The sequence below is a fragment of the Herpailurus yagouaroundi genome, unplaced genomic scaffold (genome assembly GCF_014898765.1).
Source record: "Herpailurus yagouaroundi ecotype Mexico unplaced genomic scaffold, PumYag 192, whole genome shotgun sequence".
NCBI classification, from domain to species: domain Eukaryota; kingdom Metazoa; phylum Chordata; class Mammalia; order Carnivora; family Felidae; genus Herpailurus; species Herpailurus yagouaroundi.
In genome coordinates, this window is record NW_024412423.1 from 25,733,081 (window position 1) to 25,756,911 (window position 23,831).

The following is a 23,831-nucleotide window of genomic DNA, read 5'->3' on the forward strand; positions in this document are numbered from 1 at the left end:
CCCCAACAGGTCACTTAATTAGTAATTAACAAGAAATAAAATCATCTTAGTTACAGTTATTTATGATTTTTTTTTCAAAGTTTATTTTTGACAGGGAGAGAGAGACAGAGCATGAGTGGGGGAGGGGCAGAGAGAGACAGACACAGAATCCAAAGCAGGCTCCAGGCTCTGAACTGTCAGCACAGAGTCCGACGCAGGGTATGAACACACGAGCCGTGAGATCATGACCTGAGCCAAAGTTGGACGCTCAACCGAATGAGCCATCCAGGTGCCCCAGTTACAGTTATTTATGAAACAAAGGAATATGAATATGACAACTCTGTACCCAGGTTCTGAGTAATAAAAGAATCTAGTCTTGGGGCGCCTGGGTGGCTCAGTCGGTTAAGCGGCCGGCTTCGGCTCAGGTCATGATCTCGCGGTCCGTGAGTTCGAGCCCCAAGTCGGGCTCTGTGCTGACAGCTCAGAGCCTGGAGCCTGTTTCAGATTCTGTGCCTCCCTCTCTCTGACCCTCCCCCGTTCATGCTGTCTCTCTCTGTCTCCAAAATAAATAAACGTTAAAAAAATTTTTTTTTAAATAAATAAATAAAAGAATCTAGTCTTATTTTTTTAATGTTTGTTTCAGAGAAACAGAGAGACAGCATAGACAAGGGACGGGCAGAGAGAGAGGTAGACACAGAATCTGAAGCAGGCTCCAGGCTCTGCACTGTCAGCACAGAACCCGCCGCAGGGTTAAAACCCACAAACCACGAAATCTTGACCTGGGCAGAAGTCAGATGCTTTACTAACTGAGCCACCCAGGAACCCCCGACAGAATCCATTCTCATTTACAAGCTCATTCATTCAACAAATGTGTGGTCATCTACTAAGTACCATGCACTGTTCCTAACACTGTGAATACAGCTGTGAACATGACAGACCTGATCCCTATTCTTATGGAACTTACATTCTGGTGGAGGGAAAACAGAGAATCCACAAGAAAACAAGAAAAATATCACATGTCTATGGGGCACCTGGGGGGCTCAGTAGGTTTAGTGTCTGACTCTGGACGGCTCAGGTCATGATCCCAGGGTTGTGGGATCGAGCCCCACATCAGGCTCAATACTGAGCCTGCTTAAGATTCTCTCTCTCTCTCCTTCTGTCCCTCTCCCCTGGCTCATGCTCTCTCGAAAAAAAAAAAAAAAAGTCAAGAACATGGATGCAAAAATCCTCAGCAAGTCATTAGCCAACCAGATCCAACAATACATTAAAAAATTATTCACCACAACCAAATGGCATTGATACCTGGGATGCAGGGCTAGTTCAATATCCACAATATCTGCAAAACAATCAATGTGATTGTCTCAATGCGTCTCAATAAAACAAAGGACAAGAACCACATGATCCTCTCAATAGATGCAGAGAACGCATGTGACAAAATACAGCATACTTTCTTGATAAAAACCCTTAAGAAAGTAGGGACAGAAGGATCATACCTCGAGATCATAAAAGCCATATATCAAAGACCCAACACTGGGGCGCCTGGGTGGCACAGTCGGTTAAGCGTCCGACTTCAGCCAGGTCACGATCTCGCGGTCCGTGAGTTCGAGCCCCGCGTCGGGCTCTGGGCTGATGGCTCAGAGCCTGGAGCCTGTTTCCGATTCTGTGTCTCCCTCTCTCTCTGCCCCTTGCCCGTTCATGCTCTGTCTCTCTCTGTCCCAAAAATAAATAAACGTTGAAAAAAAAAAATTTAAAAAAAAAAACAAAACAAAGACCCAACACTAATATCATCCTCAATTGGAGTAAAACTGAGAGCTTTCTCCCTAAGGTCAGGAAGGAGACAGAGATGTCCACTCTTGCCACTGTTGTTCAACATAGTATTGGAAGTCTTAGCCTCAGCAATCAGACAACACAAAGATACAAAAGGCATCCAAATTGGCCAGAAGGAGGTCAAACTTTCACTCTTCACAGATGACATGATACTCTATATGGAAAACCCAAAAGATTCCACCAAAAAACTTACAGAACTGATCCACAAGTTCAGCAAAGTGGCAGAATATAAAATCAAAGCACAGAAATTGGCTGCATTCCTATACACCAACAATGAAGCAATAGAAAGAGAAATCAAGGTATCAATCCCATTTACAATTGCACCAAAAACCATAAAATATGTAGGAATTAATCTAACCAAAGAGGTGAAAAATGTATCTATACACTGAAAACTATAGAAAGTTTATGAAAGAATTTGAAGAAGACACAGAAAATGGGAAAATATTCCATGCTCCTGGATAGGAAGAACAAATACTGTTAAAATGTCAATACTGCCCAAAGCAATCTACATATTCATTGCAATACCTATCAAAATAACACCAGCATTCTTCACACAGCTAGAACAATCTTAAAATTTGTATGGAACCAGAAAAGACCTCAAATGGCCAAAGCAATTTTGAAAAAGAAAACCAAAGCAGGAGGCATCACAATCCCGGACTTCAAGATGTATCACAAAGCTGTAATCATCAAGACAGCATGGTATTGGCACAAGAACAGACACTCAGATCAATGGAAAAGAATAGAGAACCCAGAAATGGACCCACAAACATATGGCCAACTCATCTTTGACAAAGCAGGAAAGAATATCCAATGGAATAAAGACAGTCTCTTCAGCAAGTGGTGCTGGGAAAACTGGACAGCAACATGCAGAAAAATGAACCTGGACCACTTTCTTACACCATACACAAAAATAAACTCAAAATGGATGAAAGACCTACATGTAAGACATTTGTAATGATGTAAGACATCAAAATCCTCGAAGAGAAAGCAGGCAAAAACCTCTTTGACCTTGGCGGCAGCAACTTCTTACTCAACACGTCTCTGGAGGCAAGGGAAACAAAAGGAAAAATGAACTACTGGGGGCCTCATCAAAATAAAAACCTTCTGCACAGTTAAGGAAACAATCAGCAAAATTAAAATGCAACCCGATAGAATGGGAGAAGATATTTGCAAACGACTTATCAGATAAAGGGTTAGTAGCCAAAATGTATAAGAAACTTCTCATACTCAACACCCAAAAAAAACCCAAATAATCCAGTGAAGAAATGGGAAAAAGACATGAATAGACACTTCTCCAAAGAAGACATCCAAACTGACAACCAACACATGAAAAAATGCTCAACATCACTCATCATCATGGAAATACAAATCAAAACCACAAAGAGATACCACCTCACACCTGTCAGAATAGCTAACATTAACAACTCAGGTAACAACGGATGTTGGCAAGGATGTGGAGAAAGAGGATCTCTTTTGCACTGCTGGTGGGAATGCAAACTGGTGCAGCCACTCTGGAAAACAGTATGGAGGTCCCTCAAAAAATTAAAAATAGAACTACCCTATGACCCAGCAATTGCACTACTAGGGTCTTTATCCAAGGGATGCAGGAATGCTGTTTCGAAGGGGCACATGCACCCCAATGTTTATAGCAGCACTATCAACAACAGCCAAAGTATGCAAAGAGCCCAAATGTCCATCGATGGATGAAAGGATAAAGAAAATGTGGTATATATATACAATGGAGTAGGACTCGGCAATCAAAAAGAATGAAATCTTGCCATTTGCAACTACGTGGATGAAACTAAAGGGTATTATGCTAAGCAAAATTAGTCACAGAAAGACAAATATCAGATGACTTTACTCATATAAGGACTTTAAGACACAAAACAGATGAACATAAGGGAAGGAAAGCAAAAATAATATAAAAACAGGGAGGAGGACAAAACATAAGAGACTCTTAAATGTGGAGAACAGAGGGTTACTGGAGGGGTTGTGGGAGGGGGGATGGGCTAAATGGGTAAGGGGCATTAAGGAATCTACTCCTGAAATCACTGTTTTATTATATGCTAACTTGGATGTAAATTTAAAAAATTAATTAAATAAAAATTTTGGTCCTCTATGCAAGGTCACTCTGTTAAAAACATACAAGGGAAGGGGCAGAATGTAGGACATGTGGCTGTAAAGGCAGGCAGAGAACTGCCTTTTTTTATGAATGGCGTGTAATCAGGACAGGGAGTTGGGACTTCACCAAGACAGTAAGCCCGGGTTTCTGACCATTTTGCTCTAATGACTCTACCCTCCTCCCTGACAGGAGGAATAAAGAGATTATTTTTGGTTTACCCACTCAAGCCTTCTGCCTATTGCTTTCTGCTCTACCACTCAAGCAGTAACTCATCTTCCCCAATGAGGGACTCAGATTGTGGCCTGACTCCAAATACCCTGCCTATGAACCTTCCCAAGCAAGCCAAATCCAATCTCACTGTTGCATGTCTTTGGCCAGCCTTTGTCAGCACCTATGGTCCCATCTGTGGCTTCTCTTTCAGATAGGGTTTGAATTCTTTGAAGGCATCTTAGGTACCTACCATGTGCCAAGCATATGCCATGAATTATCTCATTTCATCCTAACTGCCCCGCAAATGGGTATCAGTAAACCTTTATTCAGATGAGAAAACAGAGTCATGTAAGTACTAGAAAAGGTCAAAAAGCCAACAATCAGCAGAAACAGAATTCCATTCCTTTCTACAGTATGCAGCACACACAGCTTACTAAATGGCAAGTGAATGAAGGGACACAAACACCATGAATGAGGAAGAACGCATGGGCACAAGTCAGGGCCTACACACCCAGCTCTAGACACTCTAGATAAACAGATCCTCTCACCTTCTCAGGCAATACAGGCTCCAATTAGAAGACTTCTAAAGGCTTTGTCCTTTCTTTCCCATCCACCAACCCTGACCTACCCCCACCAAAGAAATCAAATGAATCAAATTAACCTTCCCCAACACCTCCACCAAATACAACCCCATTACAAAGGTCATTTCCCCCGAGACCACTGGAGAGTATTTTATTTCAATGACTCGTACTAAACAAACCTTTACAAAAATACAACCCAGCTTATTTTTCATGGTCTCTTGTAGGTCAACCATCTTATACAGTATTCTACAAAAATAAAAGAAACAGCCACAGTTGAGTGTTTTAAGAAACAAACAAGAGAATCCAGGGATGTTCACTACCAGAAATGGACACTCCAAAGGCAGTAGCAACAGAACACTGTTCCAGATGGTGCAGTGCTAGCAGGAAGTAGGGCTATGCCACCAGGAGCTAAGCACCCTCTACCCTCAAGCAGCCAACAAATTAGAATCAGGGCCACAGAAGAGAAAGCCCAAAGAAGAAGAAAGGGTAACCAAGTGGACATCTTATTTGGATCTCCTTTAGGAGACTCCCTAGAAGATCTTGTTTTGCTGAAGCATTACCACACAGAACAAAACAAAAAGCAACAAAGATGACCTTAACACTGAGCACATCAAGGCCAGGACCACATCTTTATACCATCACTGGCATGGAGCCCGGTACATAGCAGACATGTAAGAAAACAAACAAAAGTTAGCCAAATAAACCATAACAACAATCATTACCACATTTTATTCAGTATTTATCCTGTGAATGAACCTAAGCACCTTTCATATATCTTCATTAATACTTCATGGTTAACCCTGTGAGGTAAATTTATTATTAATCCACAGTGAGAGCTAAGAAAACTATCAATCAGGGAAGTGAAGTAACTTGTCTAAGGTTACACATCTTGTAAGTGGGAAGGCTAAGATTCTAACTTAAGTCTGCCCAAGTTCAAGGGCCATGCTCCTAACCGCTGTGCAGCAGAACCTTCCAACTGATTAAATGAAGGAATGGTGGGCAAGGCTACAGTACCATTGAGAAGGGGCTCTGGTCTAGGGTCTCAAACTACCCCACCATGCAATGAACACTTTGTCTGGCAGCATGTGACTCTGACTCAGGCTTCTTTACACCACAGTTCTCTCCTGTACCTCAGTCTTCCAGGCTACACAGTAGAAAGGGCAACTACAGCCCATTTCCAGCCCTCCAGACATTGGCTGCTGCCAAGAGAGAATATGTGCACACCTACATCAACCAAAACTGAATGTTGCATAAACTGCAGGTGCTGGCTTTGCTAACCTGCCACATCATACTGCAGGTGGTTGCCCATGTCAGTGGCTTAAGTGGTCCAAGGTGAAAGGGGTAGCTCTTGGCCAGTAGTGACAGCCAACAGAGGGACAACAAGACAACAGGTTAACAAAGGGCTCTGTAGCTGTCAGATGTTAACAAGTGACAGGCTTGAAACCTCCAGGCCTTTTTCTGTGAAGGTGGAAAGATGCCAAATGCCAGCACCCTGAGCTACCAAGTCTGCTGAGTGGCGAGGTGGCCCCAACAACACACTGACTAAGGCAGTGAGAGAGGATCTGACTCAGGAGGAATAAGGCAGCACTTCAGGGGATGGGTCTGAAAATTACCATCTAGCTGACTGAAGGAAAACAAGTCACCTATCACAGTAATCCTCCTTTTCTGATCTTCATTCTCACTCCCTCATCAAAATCCATCCAATGTAATGACCGAATGATCTTTCACACTGCAAGTCCAATCATCTTACCACCATGACTAACAACCCTCCAAAGGTTTCCCTGCTCTCCAGGTAAATACAAAACGACTTGTCACAGCTGATCAGGACTGCCCTCGCCAATCCCTCCAGGTTCATCTTGTATCCATCTCCTCTCACTTTCTGTGCTCTGACCACACTATTTCAGTACCTGACAGAAGTCACTTCTTTGTCACTCAACCCTACTCCGGAGCCCGTGGAAAAGATGGGCCCTCAGCCTGAAACACTCAACTTCATGTCCAGTTCTTCAGTATACACCTGTTTGTTCTTCACAATTTAAACCAAACATCACTTCCTCAAGGAAGCCTTCCCTGATAGCCTCTCAACCCCTGGAACAAGTCCTATTTCTCATGGTATCACATTCCTTTCTTTCAATGTACTTCTTACAACTGTAATTTTACATTTATGTATGTGATTATAATCTTATTAATGTCTACGTTCATCAATACACTCTAAGCAGGAAGTGTGTATGACTTGGTCATGGCTGTATCTCAGGGCTTACCATAGTGTCTGGAATGTAAAAGGTGTTCTACGTATGTTTGTTGACTGAAAAAAAAAATTCTACAGAGAAGGGAAATGAGATTGTGTCCAAATCAAATGGTTCTGCTTAGAAAAGCTGTTCTCCCCTTGTGACCTTAAGCTAAACTATTCTTTCCCCTTTGCCCTCCTCTTTCCCAAATTCCTGATAGAAGTTACTGTCTATGTCCTGCCATCCTTCAGGCAGGTGGTAGCCATAGTGATAAGCTGGCCTACAGCCAAAAATAGTCTAAAAAGCTATCACCTTGTCTGAGTGCTCCAGACTTCCAAAATGAAAGTCCACAGCAAAGGCCCAGACAGAAACACAAAAACCTTTAATGAGTAAAGAGACTACCCAAACAACTAACAGCTTCTTCAAGAACAAATGTTCCTCAGGGCAGGCAGTGTCCCCAAGTGACCCACCCAAAGGAAAAAGGAGAGGGGGAAAAGACCGCAGGGGGCTAAAGCAGAAAATCCCTGAATAGGATTTTAAACATCACCTTTCACTCCTTGGATAAGGTGGAAAGCTGCCCAAACATTAAATATCAAAGTCTCCCTGATGAGGCAGCATCAGAGGAAGTCTAGTATGGCTCCAAAAAACATCACCAGAGCCTGAAAAAGCTCACATGAAGCTCAACTTAAAGCCCAAATTCATACGGAAGCAGGAGGGCCTTGTCCTCGCCCTTCTATTCTTCAGGGTAAGTGGGCAGGGTTGGGTAGGAAAAGTAGAAGCATTTACTGATAACTGCTTAGAGATAGGTACTTCAGAGACAGGGCTGGTAGTGAAAAACAAGGAGAAATAAATAAGCACATACACAGAGAGGCAGCTGAGGCTTGAGCAAGGCTGTCCAACAGCTGGTGAATGGCAAGATCAAGAGCCAACAACTCAAGTCTGCCTGAATCCAAAGACTCTTCTCCTACCCCAGAGCTGCCTTTGTGGGTCACCCATGAGCCCAGCTCTGTTCCTCACCCCTTCGCCACCACCTTCCTAACCAGAATGGGAAATATAGTTCCAAAGAGCTCCCTGGGTAAGGAAAGGCTGTCTACCATGAGCACTCCTACCACAATAGGCAAGTACATACCTGAGGTCCACCACCATGCCCTAAGTACAGAACAGTTTGCTGCATGGAGGGGAGTTCATCATCTGTAGCTACAGGGATGAGGCTGGATTTTCTGAAAATTTCAAATGAGCCCACAGGGATTTAATCTCTGCCTTTTTGAGAACCCAGTGGCACTGGGTGCTTGGGATAGTAATCCTGCAACCCAGAGCACCTTATACCAAAGGATGGCATGTGCTCCATGGCACCATGAGAAAGCATCAAGTAACTGCAGGACAGAGAAGCCCAGATGAAGTCTTCATACCTCGTTCAAGCTAGGCAGAAAGGGTAGCAACCCCATACCTGAACCATACACATCCACACAGCATTTCCTACAAGGTTAAGCACCCCTTCATTGTGCTATAGTTTAAGGTTAACCCTGCACTCATTTCAGGATCTGCCTCTTATCAAAAGCATGCCAGGTGATTATTATAATGATAACTATTATGCCATTATAATAACATTATTGCACTTTTTTCCTGCACTTGACATCTGTTGGCTGATAGGTTTAACTGGTACATAAGCAATAATTATGCAGTGCTCTCTTCTTTCCAACCAAGCCTCTAGTGTGACTGTTAAACTAAATCCAACTACAGCAAATGTCCAACCCAAGCAGCAGTAGGAAACATGACTCATCTAGGCTCAACCACCATGCCAGATAGGCTCAAACAGGTCCCTAAATGCTGGCACACGCCCCTGCTTCTGAGAAAGTGATAGAATTTAGGGGAAAGACCAGCCAGCAAGTAATTTATTGTTGAAAACCCCAACAGGGCTAGAGGAGTCATACACAGGCCTCTGTATTACACAGGGACAAGCAGTACCAAATCACAAGGCCACACACCACAGCATGAGAAGCAGAGGCAAATGCAATTCTCCACTGGGAGTTCTCAAATAAATGGTTCTCAGAGAGCAATTCTGCCTGCTTCCCCACACACACTTCTTGACAACTGCTGGTAAAACTCGCATGAGAGAAAGAAAGAGGAAACAGAGGACTATCTTCAGGCCCCTATTTCGAAGCCGAAAAATCCATCAACCTGGCTGCTGGCCCTTCTTTATGCAGAGCCCACTAGGGGCTAGAATACAGTCTGGAGTCCAAAGTGAAGAAGCAAGTCCAACTTCCTGTCAGCAACCCCTAAATCTACCCATCACACTATGACAAACAAGGTAGAGAAAGATGTGACATTCTATGACTGCAGATCATCAATAGGCCTGAATTACACATTAGCCTTATTAAACTAAAGGTAACCCATGGTGAGGCTACATAAAAAATACACGTGATAAAACAAACCCCACCGGGAAACCAGGGCTGGCCTGCTTTGTTCTCTACCCTGTAATACACAGAGCCTTTTTTTTTTTTTTTTTTTTTTTAAAGGCAGAGAGGGGGCGGAAGGTTTTTGAATTTAAATTACCAGTGAACACTATAATCTATGTGCAAGGAGAAAAGGAACATTCAAGAGTGCCAAGTACAGGCTCTTGGGACATGTGTGGCCGAGGCAGTAGTAGCCTGCGGGGTTTTCTCCTTCAGCCTCAGCACGCTGCTCTCATTGTTTGAGAGCCGGCAAGCCAGCAGGCAAGGCCCAGGCAGCACAAAGGGGCACTGTCCCCTAGGTCTAGGGAGAAGATTACTCTCTCAGAAGCAAATTAGTATGAATCAACAAAGAATGAACAAGACTAATCACCCAAAGAAGGAACCCATCTAAGGAGGGGTTTGGAGAGGTATTACTAAGGTCAGTGACCAGATCGGTCTCACTCACCACTAAATTTCCATGGCCAAGCAGTAACTGACACATAGCAGGTCTTAAGAAAGAACTGTAGATTGAATGATAACCACAGACTCCATAGGTTGGAGCCAAATGATGACAGCTAGAATCTAACTGTTCCTACTGTGGTCTGCAAAGAATACACAAAAAGGTACCCAGAATTAAATGGAGTCTCTCTCAAATACACATTTCTAGTGCCCTAACAGAGTAACCAGTGTGTTTTGGCCAGAATACAGATATAGTCCGAAAAGTACAAGGCTGTGAGTAGAGGAAAAATGTGATTAAATGGTATAAAACATACACTGAATGCATACTGTGTGCATATCTGAAAACCCCAAGGAGTTTTACAGGTGAAGACATAGGAGGACAGAGATTAAATAACTCATCTGAAGTCTCATAGCTAATACATGGTTAAATCTGGTTCTATCTGATGGCTATCACTAAAAGTTTCCACCATATTTCACCTTGACTTCCTTGAAGAGGTGAGGTGGCTTCCCAGCAATCTATAGAGGAAACAAGGTTCCTACCTGTCCACACAAATCAACTTGCTAGGCATGTTTCTTAGAGTTAATTAGTTAACTGGAACTACAACTTGATGGTCTCATCAATTTCATGTGCTTCAGAGAGCCCACTGGAACTTAAACCTAGGTGAACTGGCTAGGGTTCCAAACCCACAAAGCTGCCAGCCAGCGACACCCTGACTAAGCCATCAGCTGGTAGCTATCTCTGGGGCAACACTCTTGGCATACTGCACCTCAGAGCTGGGGGAGGAAAAGACAATCCGAGCATGATCTCTATGTGTCCGCAGTAAGTTCCCTTGAGAGACTGCAGAAGAAGTACCAAGATCCTCTTCCACTCTGAGCTCTGTCTGTAATATACAGAATCCTCTTTGCAGGTAAACTAAGTCTGATTTAAGTAGAAATAGAAAAAGTAAAAAGTAAAAAATTTCTGCTTGGTCATTAGAAGCAACTAAGCCTTCCTTCCATGTTGCCCACTGCCTCTCTAGAGCTTTCAGAGATCTTTTACACCCATGACTTCAGGGGCAGCAGAGTAGAAAGGGCAAGATGATTTTCAGTGCTGTATTCTGAAGAGACCAGCGGTGACAAATAGCCAGTGTTTCTAACGGAAGTGATTACCCTGGACAAATGCAGGGGAAGCTAAGTAGTACTGAAACACAGTGGTCTCTCAGGACTGCCTGTTTATTTCACCTCTTATATGAGGACTTTTAACAGTTAACATTGGGTTTTCTCCCCAGAAGCTTAGGAAAGCTGATGATTCACCCAGGTGCACAACAGCTGCCGGGAAGACCTGTGGGAAGGGGCCACCCGGCAAAGGCAGGCTTTGTATGGTGAGAAGGGTCTCCCAGGAGTGCCCTACATGCCAAGCCATATGTTGTCAGGATATTAATCCAAACCCATCTTGCACACTTTACAATGTTTACTCTCTCTGGGATGTGGAGCATTAAATTATATCCAAGAACAACCTGAGTCCTTCTAGTTCTACTCCACCCTTACTTCTTTGCTAAAAAGATTTGTAACCTGGAAACAAAGCCCTCTGCTTAATAGCAGCAATAATACTCAGCAAAGAAAAGGAAACAAAACTGTTAATTCAAGCTTCCCTAAAAGATATGGCCCCAGTGGAGCCTTAGTTTACCCTAACTAGGAAAATGGAGAAACCTACTACTAACCACTTTTTTCCAGAGAGTCCTAAGGGGGAAGGCCCCAAATGAAACAGCTCTGGAAACCTCTAAGAGAATTCCAAAAAGGAAGACTACCTCACTGACATTAAGATCTAAAAGCAAGGGGTAGGAACATGAAGGCTACCTGGATTAGTCACAGCCCTACTCTGACAAGCTGTATGACCCTCAGTAAGTAATTTAGACTCTCCAAACCTCAATTTTTCACCTCTATAAAATGGGGATGTTGTAAGAATCAGATAAGATATTTGAAAGCCCTGGGGCGCCTAGGTGTCTCAGTCAGTTAAGAATCTGACTTCCCCTCAGGTCATCAACTTGAGGTTCAGGAGTTTGAGCCCCACCTCAGGCTCTGTGCTGACAGCTCAGAGCCTGCAGCCTGCTTCAAATTTGGTGTCTCCCCCTCTCTCTCTACCCCTCCCCCGTTTGCATGTGCACACATGCTCTCTCTCACAGAAATAATAAACTTTAAAAAAAAAAAAACCATATTTGAAAGCCCTTTAAAAACATGAACATACGTGAAGCCTGACTGTTATTCCCAAGACTTCTGGTAGAGAAAGCCTAAGACACTTCTGTGAAACAAAGAAACAAGGCTGTCACCTCCAAGGGACAATCTACAGTAAGTGGTTCTAGGTGTTTACAGAGAGCACACAGTGAGGGTAGAGTGACATGTTAAGAGGAGGCCATACCTGGGTCTATCCAGTGATATTTGAAAAAATACTAACAGAGACTTCTGGGAGGCTCAGTTAGCTAAGCATCCAGACTCTGGATTTCAGCTCAGGTCATGATTTCATGGTCATGAGATCAAGCCCCACATAGGGCTCCTCATTGAGCATGAAGCCTGCTTATGATTCTCTCCCTCTCTCTCTCCCTCTGCCCCTCCCCCACCCACACGTTTTTTTTCTCTCTCAAAAAAAAAAAAAAAAAACCAAGGGGCACCTGGGTGGCGCAGTCGGTTAAGCGTCCGACTTCAGCCAGGTCACTATCTCGCGGTCCGTGAGTTCGAGCCCCACGTCGGGCTCTGGGCTGATGGCTCAGAGGCTGGAGCCTGTTTCCGATTCTGTGTCTCCCTCTCTCTCTGCCCCTCCCCCGTTCATGCTCTGTCTCTCTCTGTCCCAAAAATAAATAAAAAAAACGTTGAAAAAAGAAAAAAAAAAAACCAAAATGAAAACAAAAAACAAAAAACTAACAATATATGCACAAAGCTTGTATACAGTGAAAAATAAGTCTCCCTCCTCCCCTACTCCCCAGCCACCCAGGGCCCCTCACCAAAGACAACCACTCTTCAGTTTCTCATGTATTCTTCCAGAGGTAATCAATCAGCTTGCTTCAGTCTCAGATGGAGATACCACTGGTGGCAACACTTTCAGGACTAAAACGTAAGTTTGCCAAGCAACTAAGCTATGCCAGAGCCCTTAGGGACTATGAAAAGAACAGGGCAGGGGCGCCTGGGTGGTTCAGTCGGTTAAGCGTCCGACTTCGGCTCAGGTCACGATCTCGCGGTCCGTGGGTTCGAGCCCCGCGTCGGGCTCTGGGCTGATGGCTCAGAGCCTGGAGCCTGCTTCCGGTTCTGTGTCTCCCTCTCTCTCTGACCCTCCACCGTTCATGCTCTGTCTCTCTCTGTCTCAAAAATAAATAAACTTAAAAAAAAAAAATTAAAAAAAAAAAGAACAGGGCAGCCAGAGGGTAAGATATTGCCTTGCGAAAGCCTCCACGAAGGTACAGATTTCCTCCTGGCTCTTATGCTACTTTGCCCCCTGGCCAACCACATCTAGGCAATAATTCTGTACAATATGCTTCCCTTTCACGTATGCCAGTTCACCCAGAACTCCTCCTCAGAGAAGCCATTAACAGGAATGATCCCTGGGACGTTATATCAGGCTGACCACCAGGCCCTTAGCAGGAGACAAAAACAAGAACAACCATCAAACTTGCCTCGGCAGAGGCCGGGCAATAGGGCAAAAATCATACAAGTCTCTACGTCATCATCTTTCTAGGGACAGAATGCAAGAGGGGCGCCTGGGTGGTTCAGTCAGTTAAGCGGCCGACTTCGGCTCAGGTCATGATCTCACGGTCCGTGAGTTCGAGTCCCGCGTCAAGCTCTGTGCTGACAGCTCAGGGCCTGGAGCCGGTTTCGGATTCTGTGTCTCCCTCTCTCTGACCCTCCCCCGTTCATGCTGTGTCTCTCTCTGTCTCAAAAATAAATAAACGTTAAAAAAAAAAAAAAAAAAGAATGCAAGGGAGGATGAAGCAAAACACAGGTGGTCTCTGAAAGACTTGACTCAAAAGACTAAGTGACTACCCATAGAAAAATACAAGACACCCTTAACCAAAGCTAGGCTTTCAACAAAACTCCCTCAAAGGCTTTCAAGTTCTATCTTCTGCTCCCTTTCTTCTTCTGTAAGGAATTTAAATATGTCACAAATGGGTAGCCTCGATGTCAAATCTGGACCAGATATGTACTCTGGTATTCCCTGGGGATTTCATATAAAAATCTGGACTTTTGGCTTCTCTTGTAATAGGAGATGATGACACTAGAGCCACACTCACTCATGACAACAGGCTGAGTAGCAACTGCTCCCCATGAAGACATGAACACTCCAGTTTGACACAGGCACACCGTTCCATGTTGCTCACACTGACTGTTCCCTACCTGGCCCTGAAAACACCTTTGAGTTGGAGACCCCTGGCCAGTGACCAACACGGGAGGCTGATAAATTGGTAGGCACATCAGCTGACAAAGAGCAGGACTCTTTCATTCACAAGTACTTATGAAACACGCTCTACATGCCAGGAACTGTGCTGGGGGCTGGTACACAAAGAAGAATGAGGAATGCGTTTTCTGCCCCCACCCCCCACCCCCAGCTCTGGGAATTTCTAACCCTGGTGGGAAGGTAAGACTTACACAAAAGGCTCTGGGAGTTGAGCATGCCAGACTCACTGTGACTAGTGTTCAAGGAATGCCTCAGCAAAGAGTTGGGAACTGAACATGACTGTTACCATTTCTCAGCTTTCATATATCCCTTCATTCAACTAGCATTTATTGGTGTCCAGGTTATACTCAGCATTATGCTGGAGATATAAAATAAGCACAGGCCATGTCCTTGAGAAGCTCATATTAAATAAGAGGCAAAATAACTAACCAGGATAAAGTATGCTAAATTCTAATCAAAGTGTTGCTATGGGGATACAGATGAGGAGGTATGACACAAGACTCACTGAAGAAGGCAGCTGTGAAGCTTAAGTAGGAAACTAAGGAGAGGGGACTCTGGGCAAAAGCACTGGCTGAGACACTAACAGGAGTCATGTTTAGAGGATCACGTGGACCAGTTTATCAAGAGCAAAGGGTACATGTGGGTAACAATGGAGAACATAATTAAAGTGGTAGGACAAGGATACACCATGATAGGCACAGAACATCAGGACAACTAACATATTTGGAATTTATTCAGCAGCAGCCAGGGGGTGCCACTGACGGCTTTTTAGAAAGACTCTTCTCAAATCAGGACTACATTTAGGAAGACTGCAAAGGGCAGTGGTACACAGTGTCCTAGAGGAACATTGCATATAGGGTATAGAAGGAGGCTCCCAAAAGAACTCAGAAGCAGGAAAACAAGGGAAGCAATAAGACTACATCAGAAAGATACTGCACAGGCTTGCCAAAAAATCTAAGACAATAGCATTTCTCTGAAAAGACTCCTCAGTTGTTTTCTTTTCTTTTCTTTTTTTTTTTTTTTTACCAATTCAGACCAGTCTTCCCCACAAATAATAAGGTTTTACCCTATTTGTTTCATTCAGAGATGTAAGGCACAATCTACAATTATGGTACTCAGGTTTTGTTTAAAAATCAGCTTGAGATCAATATAAAAACGGGTAGTAGCTTCAAGGGCTTTTTCCCCCACTCGCACCCCCACTGCTACACTGAACTAGTTGTCAATCTCAAAGAGAGTCAACTTGAACACAAAATCCAGGTGAGTGTATTTGACTGTGCCTCCCTGACCTTGCACAAGGACCAGAAATGGGCATACAAATCAGAAAAAAAGCTGTGACAGAAGTCAAAGTTCCCGTAACAAGCTAATTGCTTCATGTCTGGCTGAAGAGAAGGCAAGAGACGAGGAAAACATACTGTCAGAGGGCCCCAGGCAGACTCTGGACAGCCAGCCCTGCTCCATTACATCCCCATGTCAGACAATGGCCAGGAAACAAGGCCCACTAGCCAGGGCAGCCAATTAAAGACAGCACCAGAAAGGTGAGAACTAAGCCAAGTAAGAAAGAAGATGGCAGAGACGCTTCAAAGTTCCCTGCTATTCATGACTTTTAGTTATTCAGCACGAGCTAGCTGTGACTAATGATATGAATAATCAACCAACAAAGGAGACAGACAATGATGTGATGGTTAAGATAATACTCGCTTGGTCAACCCAACTTATCCTATAACCAAGTCTTGGGTCAAGAAATAGAAACTACAGTTGTTGACATGACTGAAAATACAGAGAGGAAGCGCTTTCCATTCGTATTCTCTCAATCCTCAAGACAGCTTCAAGAGTAGCTATTACTATTCCCATTCTACAGATCACGAAATTAAGGTTTAGAGAAAATAAGTAACTTGTCCATGATCTGACAGCTAGTAAGTAAACAGCAGAGTATGAAACCAAGTGAGCGGATTCCAGAATTTTTTAAACCTCTCTGACATACCATTCATTCCCTCACTCTTTTTTAGTGATGTATTACAGATTTTCTTGGATCACCAGATAAGGTCCACTGGTGCACTGGCCCCATTCTTTACAGAACACACTCAGAACAGCCTGGCCTGAGCACTTTTTCTTTGTTTCTAAAATAGGGGGAAACTTCATATCTATTTCCTCTGGGGTAAGATCAACAGGAAACTCACTTGAACATGAATGGGAAAGAAATCAGCATGACAGCCAAAAACCTCACCAGTGAGGGTTCTAAGATAAGGAATAAAGCAGTCAGTGGAGGTGGGGCCTTCTCCTTCCTTGCAGACTTTTTCCCCCTCCCTGGAGATATTTTAACTGCAACAGCATCCTGCATCTTTATAAGGCTTTAAATAATGTTAACAACTTCTATGGCCACCCTCTGTGAACCCTCTGGCTTGAGTCTCAGCTCTGCCAGTAATATCCTGATGGTTCTAAAAAAGGTATATAGCCCATTTCACTTCGCTGGAGTTCAATTTTGTCATCAGTAAAGCAAGAAGTCACCAAATCCAAAACTCAACCACTGGAAGATGACAGAACCTGAAGGCTATCTACTGACTCTTCACTCACCTAACCACAGTCATTCCTTGGATCTGAAACAGACCCAGCCCTGATGTTTCCAATAAAATTGATATAAAGACCCCTAGAATGATCTCTTGCAACCCATAAATACCATGATTTCAGACTTGAGCAGCTGGGCCCAAGGACAGAGACTGTGCTTCAGGAATACAATCAAACCCACTTCCCCATGACTAGGGATGGGGAGAGTCAAAAAAAAAAAAAAAAAAATCAACCTTAAATACCTTGCTTAGGAGCTTGCCCCTTAAGTTTCCAATGTCTACTACCCTCTGGATTCAAAGTGTGGCCAATCAATGCTGTCTGTATCGACTGTCCCACTTTATGTTACTTCCATTGAACTGAAGCCTGCTAGTTTTCTTGAGTATGGTCAGATGGCTGCTGACCCCTTTGGTCAGATGGCTGCTGACTCCCCTTGGGAGCCTCACAGAAAAGAGAGAGGCAAAAGCATGAAACTATATACAGACATAAAGACATGCCCATTAAAAGTCCACTGGTATGAGCCTTCCTCACATGACTTAAGAGAGGCATCTGTGATTCTTCTTTCAGTTTCTATAACTCCTTCCTGTCCTAAGACAGAAGAGGCACACTACTTGCAAAAAGGCAAGTAGCAGGACATGGATCAGTTCACTGATGTGATATTCCTCTGCCCGGAATGATAACAGATAATGAAAAGGCACACCCACACCCTCAGTCAAGACACAGCCAGCAAGCAGACCTCAGAAACATACCCCTTCCCATTTTTCTGTGGATAGGACTGTGACATGGGCTAAACATCAGACAGCACCCAAAGGCTCCAACTTCTGGTACAGCAACACGTGAGCCAACACAGCAGACACAGCTGTGAAAAAAGAAGGCCAAGGAGGCATCAGAGAAACAGATGGTAAATGGAACACCTGAAAAGTCCCAAGATTTGGAGGAAAAGAATAACAGTAAAGAGTAATTCCAGCCGCTTTAAAGAAGTCCAGGAAAAATTATTCCTCCTTCCACCTCCACACATATTCCATTTCTTCTCCAATTCTCTCAACAGCATTAGGTTTTGAACCAGACAACATGGAATAATTTCAGAAAGGGACAAAACAACTTCTGCTCTGAATTATTAGGAATAGCAGTAAGAAAAATAGAAATGAGATTCTTACTAATCCTCATGTTTACAAGCATCTAATGGCCAAGGAGTTTCCTGAGCTTGCTACAGACTTTATGCAACAGGCTCAGCGATTAGAAACAGCTCACCTGGTTGGCAGATGGAACTAGGAGGGACATATTCACAGCTTAGACCCTCCTAAAGGCCAACTAGCTCAAATCTTTCCATGAAAGCCCTTAGCTATTGCTAGCCATCTCACAAGAAGTAAAATCAGACTAGGTGACAGGGACACTAGCCCTAAAGCATCCCATGCTGGAAAACTCAGCGAGCTCTTCAATAGCAGGATCTCTTTCCCACTTTAGTGTCCTCAACATCTTTAATTGGGCCTGGTACCTAGGAGGCCCTTGTGAAAAGAAGGTGAATGGTCAAATGTCCTGCTGATGACAACAGACTCCTGGTGAGAGGAGGATAGCACTCAACAACAGAAATCACTTTGGAGTCAAACTGGGTTTTAAGATCAACAAACTTTTTGACCTTGGTCACATTACTTAACCTCACTGAGCTTATTTCTTCATCTGTAAAATGGGGGAACACCAACGATTTTATAAGGCTGATATCAAGTATGCATGAGATAAAGTTCTCCCCTGGGGCGCCTGGGTGGCTCAGTCAGCTGAGCATCCGACTTTGACTCAGGTCATGATCTCATGGTTCCTAAGTTCGAGCCCCACGTCAGGCTCTGTGCTGACAACTCGGAACCTGGAGCCTGTTTCAGATTCTGTGTTTCCCTCTCTCTCTGCCCCTCCCCTGCTAGCACTCTGTCTCTATCTCTCTCTCTCAAAAATAAATATTTAAAAAAAAAAATTTTTTTTTGAACAAGTAAAAATAAAGTTTTCCCCCTTTCACTAGTCTGGTGGTTGGTGTGGTAATAGCTGGTCTTCTAGATGTAAAACATGCCTTGGTGGCTGTTTTAGACCATGTATTTTCAATAAAGACAGTATCACCCCACTGCAAGGTGGGGGGGATTGATTCTTGGGTTAGAAAAATCTTAGATATTTTAAGTTTATGGTCCTCCAAAGGGCCACAGTACATAAACGGATACATAGAGTATCTGTGGTATTAAAATTTCACAGGGGGCGGCAGGGACGGGGGGACAAATGGAGGGGGGTGTCTCAAAAGGTGATAATGAACAAAAGGTTGACAATCACTTCATTAGATGTCTGAAGAGCTGACCCAGTTCCTTTAAGAACCTGACCATGCTGGCACCATGATCTCACAGGTCCAATCTCTAGAAATAAATGTTTGCTGTTTAAGCACCCAGTCTATGGCGTTCTGTTACAGCAGCCCGTAACTAAGAAGCTTCTCCATGCCTAAAACACCAAAATCAAGGGCACTGTAAGCAGAACGAGGACAGACTTAGCCAACCAACACAATCACACCATTCTCCATGTGCTGCCTGGTGGAACCCGAAGGAACTACAAGTTTGAGCTGAACATAATTCTTTTGCTCCTGGATTCTGTCTCCAAGGTGGAAAATAGCACAAGAACGGATGCCAGGTGTAAGCCCTTCCTAAGTCAGTAAAATTCTGGGAGATTCTTCACATGCGTCCTGAGCAGCTTCTATCTTTTACAAGGTTTTTATCTCAAACTCAACTACTGTTGATGCTAGGAATCAGGGATTACCCAAAGCCCACCTGAATGGCAAGGGGCTATTCTCCTCCTCCTCTACCCAGCAGTGAAGCCCTTGGTGAAAGAAAATGGTAGGATATTGCCCCTTCAGACCACATGTACTTAAAACAAGAAGCTCTATGTTGTGAAAAACTAAGGCCTCCAGCTTCAGGCTAACTCAAAGAAGAATAAAGTATTCATCCTTGTTCAGAAAGAGAAAAGATTAGCCTCACAAGGACAGGTCTCCAAATTGACACCAAATCCCGGAGTTAGAGATGCCTGTGCTACAGAGCGTGGTCTAAGAGCCAGCTGAGGCCCCAGAGAAAAATCACCAGGAACACATGACCAAGGGGCTAGCATTGTAAGAATGGTCAGATTAGCTCTCCTGAAAAGAGGCTTACTCCAAGAGACTGGCAGACGGCCTCTGCAGCACAACTTGACTCACTTGGGAAAGGACAGAAAATGAATGAAAAAGAAGACAAGAAGTAGGATGAGGTCAGAGCATGAATCCACAAAGATAATGAATAGAAAACTGGAAGGCACATACCTATTTGGAAAAAGGTACAACATGCCTTTAGAGACTCATTTTTCAAAAAATATTCTCATTAATAGCAAATCTTCAATCTTTGATGGCATAAATATTTATTGTATTTCTGGGTCTTTAATGTGTTCCATTCATTTAATCACTCTTCCAAGTAAGTATCTGCATTTTTTTAAAGGATTTTACCTTTAAGTACAGTAATCTCTACACACAACATGGGGCTTGAACTCACAGCCCCAAGATGAGTCGGATGCTCCACCAACTGAGCCAGCCAGGTGCTCCAAGATTCCCATTTTTAGGCAGTGGAAAACTGAGCCTAAGAGGTGACTTGTCCAAGGTCATATGGCTAATAAGTGATAGACTCAGATTCAAAACTAATGTTCACCACACACCAAAAATGTATTATGTCCACTTCAAAAGAACTGTTTACTCATCCGAAGACAAGCTAGCTAACAAGGTTGCTTAACCATACCATTCGGGGTTAAAAAAAAAAAAAAAAAGTATAGTATTATGTATTAATGAAATCGATCGCTAACATAGTTCAAAAATGTCTCTGAAAACTGTTTCAGATGTGGATTTTCAAAACTGCTTTGGACAGCGACATCACTTAAGTGATATACATATACCACTCTAAAGGAAGACAACACTCAAGAAGTGCTAGCATGTTTGTTACAAAACCCATTTTGTTGCTTTTCAGTTTTGCTTAATTAGATTTTGTGTGTCAGTGAAACACACCAGGGCTCAAAGTTGTCCTCTGTAGAGAACTGAGTAATAAATAGCCTTCAAAGACATCAGGGAAGGCAAAGAAAGCAGGAATCCAAGAACAAGACAACTTTTCATTCTGGGTTACCACAGCTGTACTAATACATCCCCCATTCCCACCATCTGTAAAATGGGGGCAATAAGCCTTTTCTGTAGCCAATTTCATCATAACAACACACGTATCAATTAGCATATTAAATTCATTAAATAACCCAAAGAAAAGCCAAAATAAACCCGACGTGGCAACACCCTCTTAAAAACCTAAGGGCCATGTTCTCAACTGATCCATGTTACACAAACATCAAACCTAATATCCTCCTACCCCAGCTATCAAAATCCTATCCAATCCCCAAATGTGGCTATATTTTCATCAGAAAATAAAGTTTGGGTGCTGTGAGAGGTAAAAAGACACACCAATATATACCAAAACATCTTTCACACTGTCCAAACACTCTTAGTGTTTACAAACACATCACTTTCTTTTGTTAGCAAACCTGGAGGATTCGTTCTTCTGCCTACCCACTCTGGGTTAATCCTCCAAAGCAGTTTGTGGTTTTGTTTTACTGAGGTCAGAAAGCCAGATGGGCTTGAATCCAACTGACCACATACCGGTGGGGGGGGGGGGGGGGGGCCCCAACAACCGGTCCTCTAGCTTCTACTGTTAAAAGAAACCCCACACTGGCCTCTCTGGTGCCAGGCATTTCCTGACTCCTGTTCTTTCCCCGCCAGAACCCCATTTTAGGGGCTCAAATGTCAGTGGATTCCCTCCAGTCTTCTGAAGCGGAGAATCTCAAGGCAAGGATTTCAGGACCACGTGAATCAGAAACGCCGGGGAAGCACTGAAGGTGCCCATGCTCCACTTTAAATGAAATCAGTTACTAAAGCCCAGGGATGTACACAACTTCTTAGTTGATTTGAAAAACAACAAAGTCTGTAACCTGTACTTCAAAGGCAAGTCTTCGACCTACCAGGAAAAAGGAAAACACAAGATAGGAGTGGAAACACGACGCGAGTAGAGGGCAATTCCATATGGTGAATTCTTGGCCTCTGCCAAGAACCAGAATTTCAACAAAGGAGCAATTAAATGCAGAAACTGAGGGTGGGAGAAAGGGAAGAGATGCAGAATCAAGAGCTAATCTCGGAATCCCCACCGCCTCATCTGGCACTTAATAAGAATTACTGGAAACTCTCTGAGCACAAAAGGTAGGGAAGGCGACTCCTGGGCTGAGGCCAGGGCCCACTTGGACGTCCCGTTTGGGAGGGACGAGATGTGCGTGTGACGGGGACAGGGAGGGGATGTGTAGGGACCCCGCAACAGTGCTGGGAAGGCGCCGGGGCCGCTGGTGAGAGAAGGCTCGGACAGTGCCCTGAGCCCCCCGCGCAGCTCCAGGGCCGGGTGGCCCTCACCGCCCCTACCTTCGGCTTCCCGCCCGGCAGCCGAGGGACAGACACAACCCCCACAATTCCAGGCGGCTACAGCAGCAACCAGCTCCCAATGCGCAGACGCCGCAGCGACCTTCCGAATCTGTGAGCGCTCACTTATTACGCCACTTCCCACCTCACCCAATTGCTGCCTTCCAGGACGACGAGCGGCCGCCTCCCTTTCTTTCCTGCTCTCGTAGCTCTTAAGCCCCGTCTCTCTCTCCCCCGCTTGTTAAGTCCCGCCCACTAACGCACACGTGATGAGGTTAGGTTTCAGCTGTAACCCTCCGCCAGCGTGAGACATCTGAAGGAGATCGCCGCGGGGCTGATTTTGCTTCCAAGCTCGACCAAAATGGGACTTCGAAGTTTCATTTCTGATTTTCCAATACTGTAATTTCTTTCTAGCGGAAGGAACATCAGAAGGAAACCAGCGGGCATGAGAAGTAGAAATAAATTAAGCTGTTGTCACTCAGTGTGGAATAGATAAATCCGAGACTCTTAAGCTGTAAATAGTCCTTTGAAAATTCGTGCCGAGAGGTCACCTATAAGTCGTCTACTTTATATGCTTATGTATTGTGTGAATTAAAAACGACCAATTATTTTCAAAGTACCCTACAGCTCAAATGCTGCTAGAGCACTGAATATCTTATATGTGCCAGGTGTTGCATATATAGTCTCAAAACTTCCTGAGATCAGAAGAGCCGTCCGTTTTTTATAGGTGGGGAAGCTAAGACTCAAAGAAGTTGAAGAACTTGTACAAAGTCATATAGTCAGGAAGTGGTAGAACTGGGAATGTAAGCCAGATTTGAGTGCCTCCCAAAGTCCTGTTCTTTTTCCATGATAAGACCTTCCCCTTGACCAGAGTAGTTTAACCTGCTTAGTAAAATGGAGTGCTCCCTCGGGCCCTGAGAGTCCAGACACAGTGATTCCTGGTCAATTATGAGTGGAGAAAAGTACAATCCAAACAAGCAGTGACTTCCCCCGGAAAAGTATTCCCCAAGAGCAATCCACCTGTCTCAAGTTTGTGTTTTTTTTCTTCCATTTTTGAGGTATAATGTGGGCTTCTAGCAGTTAATATACTTTCTTGATTATGTTTACTTCAAACAGATGGGAAATAGCACCCATGAGCAAACTTCGGTTTGCCTGGGGAAGGAGAACAAGCCTCCGGGCAATAGTGGAGTGGGCAGTGTCAGTTTTTAAGAAAGGTCTACATAGGACACTTCCCTAGGACTGAGTGGGAAAGGACAGAGAACAGTTCACTTTTTCCATGGACCACCCAAGAGGCTAGCAAGAGTAGCCCAGCAATAATTCTAGCTTGTGTCACTTCCTAGTAGCATGAGGATAAATAATAAACGTTCAACAAATATCTATTACATCAGTGATAAATTACAGAACGAACATATAAAGTACAATCAAGCCTGACACATGTTATAAAAAGATACTAATAAAGTGCTACGAGAGTATTATGCTTATAAATAGAATAAGCTCAAATCTTATAATAGAATGAATAAATAAATGCATGGACC

At 43.8% G+C, this 23,831-nt stretch overlaps 1 protein-coding gene across 1 annotated transcript in view; it reads right to left on the reverse strand.

Annotated features, from left to right (window-relative positions):
* The window catches only part of SIL1 (SIL1 nucleotide exchange factor), a 220,499-nt gene extending 198,097 nt beyond the window's left edge, over positions 1–22,402 (reverse strand). The window contains exon 1 of the mRNA XM_040444617.1: positions 22,300–22,402. The gene's annotated coding sequence lies outside the window, so the exon portion shown is untranslated. The remainder of the gene's footprint in view (positions 1–22,299) is intronic.
* Between the last annotated feature and the right edge of the window lie 1,429 nt (positions 22,403–23,831).